We start from the raw sequence: 8,780 nt of genomic DNA, 5'->3' as shown, positions 1-8,780 counted from the left end.
AGGGTTGTGTGGGGCATACATTCCCAGGGTTTTGGCTACGGTCCTTTTAAGTAGGGGTTGGGACAGGGGCAGAGGGGCTTGAATTCAGCTTTCTTTTGCCATGGAAGCTCTCTRCCTTGGCAGTCAASGTGCTCAACTCTGATCTCTGCTTGAGAGCACACTGACATCTCAGGATGAGATGCTTTTGAGGAAGAGGGGRCAGGCATTGCAGTGGTCCTTGGTTTCATGTAACATCAACYCAACCACCTTAAACATAGTGAGCCTCTAGTGTAAGAGCAGTCATCTTGTTCCCTTGATTTGGAAAAGTCCATGTGGCCAAATCCTGAACACCTCTGGCTGGCAGAGCAGTATCTTGATGTCCTTCAGATCTGTGAATCATTGGAAAAAAACATGCACCATTTTGCTGCTTTAAATGTTGTTTTGGGGCACTGGGTTTGTTTGTTTTTAATGAYTGTATGTCTCCTGTCTTGGGACTTGGTACAGCCTCTTGTGTTGTGCACCATGGACACGACACCTCCACTTTAGGAAGGGAAGGGACTCTGTTACCTCAGCCTTTGGAGCTGGCTAAGCAGTGTCTGCCCAGTGGGTTTTGGAGGCTACACAGTCATTCTTCCAAAAGGAGAATTTGGTGGGATGGTGTAGGGATGTGTATGGAAAAGAGATGGGCAGCTAATGGTGCTGCAGGATGCTGGAGCTGGGATAACACAGATGAGGCTAACGTTTACAAGGGCTCACTGCAGCCCAAGGCTACTTTCCACCTTCAAAGAGCTAGCCCAGGAGCTGCCCTTCTTGCATGTAGGGACTGAATCTGCTTCAAGGATGGAGTGGGAAGGCCATGGGTTTCACATCTCCATACCTTTTGTCATTCCTCCAACGAGACCTGTAAAGAGCCTACCCTCATGCACAGGTACCCACAGATGGGTCTCCAGGTCCATCCTCCAACACACCACTGAAAGYGTCCCTTAGCTGAAGAGCTTGTCCTCTTTTTTTCCAGGTTGGACTCTTGAATACTTGGATTTTTTTGAGATGGACTTGGACTCCTAACTCCAGGGTGCCAATTTGGGAATGTTTCAGCCAAGAAACACTTAGAGAAACATAAAAAGTTGGGCATTTTTTTTTCCAATTAGGTTTTGAATTAGAAATTCTGATGAGCTCTGTTTCTTAACAAAAGTTTCAAGACAGATGGAGAAATAGGAGACTGACACATAGGGCCAGAGTGAGGCCTGAGCAATCAAGGGCTTCATGTATGGGCTGGTTATCAGATTTCTGTACTTGCAGACTAATCCCTATTTTGCCTCAGATGCCAAAACATGTTGAAAGGAGAGATCACTGCCTTAAAAATCTGACATATTTGCCGATTCAGTAATTACTCCAATTCTCTCCATTGACTCTTCCAAGAAAACCAGGGAATTGACACCCCCCACAGCTTTGACTACAAACAAGCCACCCTTTCCTGCCCTTATCAGAAGCAAATAGTAGCAAGCCCTTTGGAAATCCAGGGGATGGCAAAGCAGAAACGCACTGACCACACCCCCAAGAGCTTGCAGGGTTTGCCGAGGGAGCAAGTCACGGCTGAACCTGCAGAGGATGAATGTGACCAGGAATTCATAGAAGTGTCTTTCCACCTGTATCATTTTGGTTACGATGTTTGTGTTTCCCCTCCGTCCTCCGTATTTTCCAGTTGGACACAGTGCATGGTGGGAGCAGCAGTTGCAAGGAGGACAACACGTCCATTGCAGATGACCAGCTCTTTATTTAACAAAGATTTGGCTACACAAGTTTAAAGACTTTGCGTTTGTAAATTTATATTATGGGTCTTGCAATAAGGCTGCCACTGTGGTGCTTGGGCTSAGAGCTTTGGATGAGGCTTATGGATAACAGATTTTCTGAGGATGCAAAGAGTCTTGCTCTCTCTATAATAGAATGAGTCGCTTTATTTTATGTATTTTTTCTTGAGTTTGTTTGTTTTTTATTAGTCCCAGTGGGGAAGCACATGGGAGATTTGTGACTTACATGCAACTGCAACTCCAAATTCTTATATCTCATTTACTTCCAACAGGCTGGGTAGGTGCAGTTCAGCGGGTGGATTTTGGTGGGATACTGTCCGGTGGGAGAAAAATGTGCCTGGTTTCTTTGCGCAGCAGGGGGTCCTGGGACGGTTGCAATCATGYTCACAGGCTCCAGCAGACATTCAGGGGAGGGGGCGTTTTTGACACATTCTGCTTTCCTTCAGATGATCTCCCAAAAAACTCTAAAAACTCTTGACTTCCCTGCTGTTTCTTTCTGTGCAACAAAGAACTGCGTATTTTCCTTTTTAACTTCATGGGCAATCATAGTAGTATGTAGATTAAGCCCAGATGACTTTTTTCTTCTTCTTCTTCTTTTCTTTTCTTTTCTTTTCTTTTCTTTTCTTTTCTTTTCTTTTCTTTTTTTTTTGGTCTGAGCCATAGCTAAATTATTATACCCAATGCTTTTTGTATCAGACAGCATCACTTTGAATATGCAGATGAGATATAGGATCTTGACACTTTATAACCTTTTTAAAAATAAAATTGTCTGTTTACTTATGTCTTGTATAAAAAGGAAAAAAATGTATGCCTTTTAGTAATCACTCTTTTTTTTTTTTTTTGAGTTTTCTGAAATTACGGTGGTTTCACTCCAGCAGCAGCGAAATAAAAAAGCATTCACTGTTTTGTACATCCCTGTGTGCTGCGAGCAGTCCTCCCTCATGGGAGTTAGTGAGAAGGGAGTATGGGGGAAGGAGAACTAGAGTGGTGCCCAAGCGATGGAGCAAGACCCAGAGTAGGCTGGAAAGGGCCGTGGAGGATGAGCTGAGCACAAGGGATAGCCAAGTTCTGCTGCTTCCCCCTGCCTGGAGACCTCAGCCCCTACCGCTCTACCCCATATGTGTCCCAGATATATCCCCAGCCCATTCCCTGGGGTGTATTTCCCATCTCCTCCTCTTTCCTGGCAGTGAGGTGGCTGCCAGGACAGACAACGCAGGTAGCTGGGAAAGGGTTGGACCAGTTGCAATGAGATGATTCCAAACACGCTGCAGGTGGATGCCAAGGCAGACACAGGGAGTGCATCCAGGGCTGCAAGTTTTCACATAACGCCCCTTTCTCATGATTTCCATCCCATCCAGCACAGCCACTGCATGGTCCATCTCTACCTGCATCAYTGGCCATCTCCCCACCCACTCCTTGCACAGACCATGCCTGCTGCCTCCGTGAGCCCAGTCCCCACAGAGGGACACGTTCTTCTCAGAGCAATTTCCTCCTCCAAAGACTCAAATGAGGCTGCAGGACAAGGAGGCACAAGAAATCTGAGCATCTCTGCTYCCCTTGCCTACAGGAAGAGGGTGCAGCTACCACAGGCAGGAAGAGACCACAAGCAAGGCTTGTGCTTCTGCACAACGGCAGGATTTTTTTTGGTGAGCTTCTCTTGATGGCTATCCATAAGGAGGTCCCAATCCTYAGTGGAGAACACAGAATTCATGTGCAAGAAAGAACATGAGCCAATAGAGGCATTTCAGCTCCASGATACAAGATCCTCTCTAGCAAAATGTCCTTCAGATCCTCTGTGGGAATTGCCAGCCAGGCAGCCCCCACCTCCGGCAGCCCCCTCGCCAACATAGTCACCTCGATCTTAGCATCCCACTGCAAGAGAATTAGGCATTAACATCTTGCTAGTGAGCATCCAAATGGGGTATTTGCTTCTAGTCCAAATGAAGTCTTACAAAGAGGAGGAGGGTCTGACAGCGGGGAGAACCCTGAGCTGCTCTGCAGCAGCAGACTTGCGCTGTCCTCACGACCTAATTGCATTGCTCACTTACAGAAGTGTGTCATGGATTTTTAGATATCCACCTCATCACGAAATAATTGATGTAAGCAGAGCCCCTCTCACCCACCTCCATGTCCAACATGCTTCAGCTGATGCAGCTGGATAAGTGCTGTTGCTATGTATGCTGTAAGACTCAAAGTTGCCTTTTATTCCCCTTGGAAAGACCAGTGCTGTACTAAAGCTTTGGGATACCGTTGGACAAGGTATCCAGCTGAGGGCCCCAGCTGGTCTCCCAACGGGCTGTGGCTACCATATAATAACATGCAAGGCTCTTCCAGCTCTTGAGGTCACCTGAGCAGTGAGCAGTACCATACCAGAAGTACATCAAATATCTGGATTGGTCAGGCCCAGTCCCTCTGGGCTCTTGCATGAAGCAGCAATGGAGGGAACAAGCTCCTAGACATGCATCACCCACTAGGATGAACACACTTGAAGGAGACACCTGGTTTAGGAAAGTGGGCAAGGTCTATAACCTGAGATCTTGTGGCTGCTTCTCCCTGCCTTGCTGCTTCTAGTTTCCTCTTATAGACCACTTTAACAGCTAGATGTACCCAGTGGAGAGCAGCTACTCAGTGAGTGAGGTCTTGGGCCAACTTCTCCCAGCTGGGTGATAGAGTACATGCTGAACTCAGTCTACCTAGGCAGGTAGACTGGATAGACTGGTCAGTAAATCAGCAAGGAGGAGCCAGGTTGAATCTTAGGGTAGACGTTCTGCTAAAGAGAGGTAGACATTTGAAGGGAGGAAGTGGTGGTCAAGGCCTTGGAGGAAAGGGCATTAAGAACAGGGCAGATGTTTTATCTGATCCTAGGTCAGGATAGGAGGACCTCTTTAAGCCCTCAGGGTCTTTCCCCACCCGTGATTTTTATCCCAAGCCCCACAAACACTCTCTGGGGCCAGCACTCAGCAGTAGTCCAGTCTAGTGCCTCTCCAGCCCGGTACCAACAGAGCATGTTAAAACTGTTGAGAAATTGAGTAGGCAGGCCATGGGACAYTCAGAGACAGGAATATATTCACTGCAGAAACAGGAATATATTTTCTACGAGGAAAATATCCCTGCTTGTTTGGGAGARGGGGAAGGCTGGACTGAATCCGACTCACGATATTTTCTGCTGGAAAAGCCTTTTTGAAATAGAGCTCTGATTTGGAAGAGATAGGTATGGTTTTATTTTCCCATTCTCACCATCCAATCCCAACTTCAGAGCACTCAGCCCTGCTCTATACTGACCTGCCTGCGACCTGCAGAGGAGCTTGGACTCCTGAAGCCCCCAGCATAGTAACATGTTGGCCAAGTAGCCAAAGAAGTGAGCACTTGGGAACTGGAACGACTCAGTGGAGCCAGCACATCTGGGAAGGTTTTGACCCTCTTCGGTGGGAGTTGTCCATTGCAAAGGTCTTTCAGGAGAAAACATGCAAGTGACTCAGCCCTGGGAAAGAGTTGAGGGCCTCAGGCTGGGAGGATCTCCGCGCAGGAGCCCTGACCTTCTTTAGCTCAGCGCCGAGCTTGGGGGCTCTCGACCACTGCCTGTCATGCTGGAAGGTGGGTGCTAATGTTACCACTTCAAATACAGGATTATGACCGGGTTTCCTTACACTTCCACTGCTTGAGATTAGCGGTTTAGTGCTATTCGTGAGGATTAGACTATCTGCAATGGACTTTGTAAGAGAACAAGAGAGCAGAGAACAAGAGTTCCCAATGACACCATGTTCTTACAAGACCAGTCAAAACAGAAGATAAAGAAAAGATCTAAGTAATATAACCTGTATGGCATGGCTCAACATTGGTTAGAAACCCGAGAATCCACCCAGAAGAGACATTGCATGTGCCCCACCTGTGGGAGATCTGTTCCATCTGTTCTTCACTGCTGGGAGAGTCCACCCAGAAGGCAGGAAACTGGGCTTTACTCATTCAGGTGCTCATGATGCTGGTTGGGTTTTCAACTCTGCCACTCATGACCAGGGCAGGAAGGCAAAGACCAGAGGCTCCATGGAAGCTGAGGAGCAGAAGCTTACATGAACAAGCTGGTAAGTAAGCAGAGCTGACACTAACTGTGAGCTCCCAAGTAATTACAGGGAGTAGGAAACTCCCTTGGGTAGGGAAATCAGGGAAGGGGGAAGGAAGCTCCCCTAACACTACTGTGTGGGAGGAAGCTCAGGAAGGCTTTTAGGTGAGATGCTGGCTTGGAAGAAGGGGAGTTAAAGCCCATTGAGGCTGTGCAGCATGACCTGTCCTTGGATTGCCCCTGTACTCCCCAARCACTCTGTCATTCAGATACTTATCTCCTCACGTTCTTTGAGCCACGCAGCTGCAAGGGGCACTGCCTCCAGGTTTGTGCAATAATCAACTGGGCCTTCAATCAGCCTAATTGCTGCCTCGCCTCACAACCAGAAGAGCTGGGGGACTCCCGAACATGAGTGTGTGTGTGCTTGAGAAATGCCTGCCCACACTCCTGTCTGTACATGCTGTCTCCTGCCTTCTGCATTCCTTCTCACCCACCGCCATGGAAAAACGTGCACCCTTTTGCAGACCAGACCCCTATTCTCCTCTGTGTTAGACTAATGTCACTCCATGCACAAATTCCTCCCCTACCTAGAAGGAGCACTACAAAAGGCCAATATATTGGGATTGTCTGGAAAGTCCTGAATTGGCCACTCAGGAGACCTAGGTCTCTTTCCAACTCATGCCATGGCCTGCAGTGCCTCAGTCCCTTATCAGTGGAAGAAGTGGGTGCTTCACATTGCTCTAGCACCTACAAGCCCCACCAGGCTCATATTTCATTGTCTGCAACCCTGAAAACACAGAACTTGAGGAGATCACCCAAYTCATTGTGGGTGTCCGCAGCACGCTCTCATCCCTGACTCCCTTCACAGTCAGGAGGGATTGAGTCAACAGTCAGTGCAGATAATGGAAGAACTGGTCTCATCCTAACATCGACATTTCTTCCAGATCTCCACCACCACAGTGGGACCCCAGATACACAACTAACATGGAGACATCTACATCCAAAGCCTTAGGAGGCAGCCCATGGCTCAAARCTGATTTTGTCAATGACACTAACTCACTTCAGAAAATCAGCCCTCTACAGAGCCATGGAGGCAAACATCACAGGAACTTCAGTAAAGTCTAGAYCTGCCATAGTCTAGGCTCACAAGACTGCAGAAAAAATGCTTTGTCAGGGCTGTCTTAGTACCTTGTTTTTCTGCATGATGAGCTGTGAAAAAACATCTACTTGCTTTGACAGAGTGCTGAGTTAAAGCAAGCAAGGAGCTGTCAGAGCCAGCACTGACTCTTCTTGGGTACAACATGACATTAATTGCTGTTCCTGTCAAGCTGATTTGCAACATCTCCACCCAAGGATGTTGTGCTGTCTAAGATGGGCGTTTTAGCTTCTCCCTAAGACATACTGTCAGACTGTGCCACAGTGGGAGGCTGCAGGCATGAAGATCTTATGCCTACCAGAGCATCTCAGATCTGAACAGCTGTTTCTGAGAAGTGGCAAGTGGGACCGGTTGTGTGGGTCCAAGGAGCGCTGGAGGCACAGGAGGACAGGTGGTGCTGCCTCAGTCACACTTTGATATCCAGAGACTCTTTGGAGAGGTATGAAAATGTAGGGCAGAGCTTGGGTTGGGAAAAAAATCGAAGTGATCACAACAAACTTAGCTAAAAGGTCAAGTGAGCATGTAGGTACTGCTTGGCAGCAGTGTGGTAATGTGGATAGTCCACACGCTTCTCTAGGGGTGAGTTTTGCCCCAGGAGCTTTCCATACAATCAGATCAAGGTGGGAAAGCAGAAATCCTTTGCCCAAACTTATATGATGACCAGCTCCTTGTTTCAGAAGTGAGTTCAGTAAAACACTAGTGCTTGACATGACCACAGTAAGGAGGGCTGCAGACCTGCATGAGAGGTTTGCTGGGCAGGACCCCAGGGCAGAATTAGCTTTAACTGTTGGAGAAAGAAAACATTTGAGTGGCAGGAGTCGACAAGGCTTTCACATGCCTGGAAAGGGTTGAGTCACTCACTGACAGTGTGAGCAGCCAAGGAGAAAGTGTGGCTGCCAAACAGCCACCTGGATCTTTGTCAGAGCAGCCATAAATAAATAAATAAATAAATAGGAAACGTCTTGAACTGAAATTCTCTCTCTCCTCAAGAGACATTGCACAGACCCTCCTATGCCACCAGCAGCACTGGGGAAAGAAGCCACCATCAACCTCTTTGCAAAGCACCTGCGAGACTAGAAGCCTCATGTCACTGAGGTGCCAGCATGCAAGTGCCAGCTCTGTCACAGCCCTCTCCTTGAGCATGTCCCACCAGAGAGCAGCGTGTCACTCACACAGCTGGGCAGTTCTCTGTAAAAGTGGCAGCTGTTAAAAACTCCCTTCCCCAGCTGTAGGTGCTGATTTCTATYGCAACATCTCCCTCAGGACCGTCAGCGAGACACAGGAATCTGCACAGCTCTCCTACAGGAACCAGGCAGCCTCCAGGGACGTGTCATGGCCAAGCCAAGCTCAGTCCAAGGACTGGGGGTGGAGGATGATTAGAGACCTGACAGCTCAGCACTTTGAGAAACCCAGTGCAAGCGCTGTTTCCACCTCATGGAGATAACTGTGATGCTATAAATGCTGTTGATTTAAGCCAAGGACTGACTCACTGATGCCAGTGCATCTTGTCTAGCTATCAGATGGAGACAGAGAGAAGCGACGCATTTTAAATGAGCTTTGATCTTTAAGACAAGCAGGGCACTGGCTCATGATGCAGTGCCGAGAGCCATGGGTAACAGGTAAGCACTGCGAGTCAGGATTTGGAGTCAGCTCAGGGCACAGAGAGGGGCCTCACCTTCCATGGGCGGATGCTCAGCACTCAAAAACAGGACTATTACAAAGGGAGGCATGAAAATTCTCCAGGTGCTGCCAAAGAGCATAACTGAAGGTCCTGAGGCTG

This window comes from Rhea americana, unplaced genomic scaffold, assembly GCF_003343005.1.
Source record: "Rhea americana isolate MKP2758 unplaced genomic scaffold, rheAme1 scaffold_0, whole genome shotgun sequence".
Classification (NCBI taxonomy): Eukaryota; Metazoa; Chordata; class Aves; order Rheiformes; family Rheidae; genus Rhea; species Rhea americana.
The sequence above is the reverse complement of the archived record's forward strand: the minus strand, read 5'-3'. Positions refer to the sequence as shown.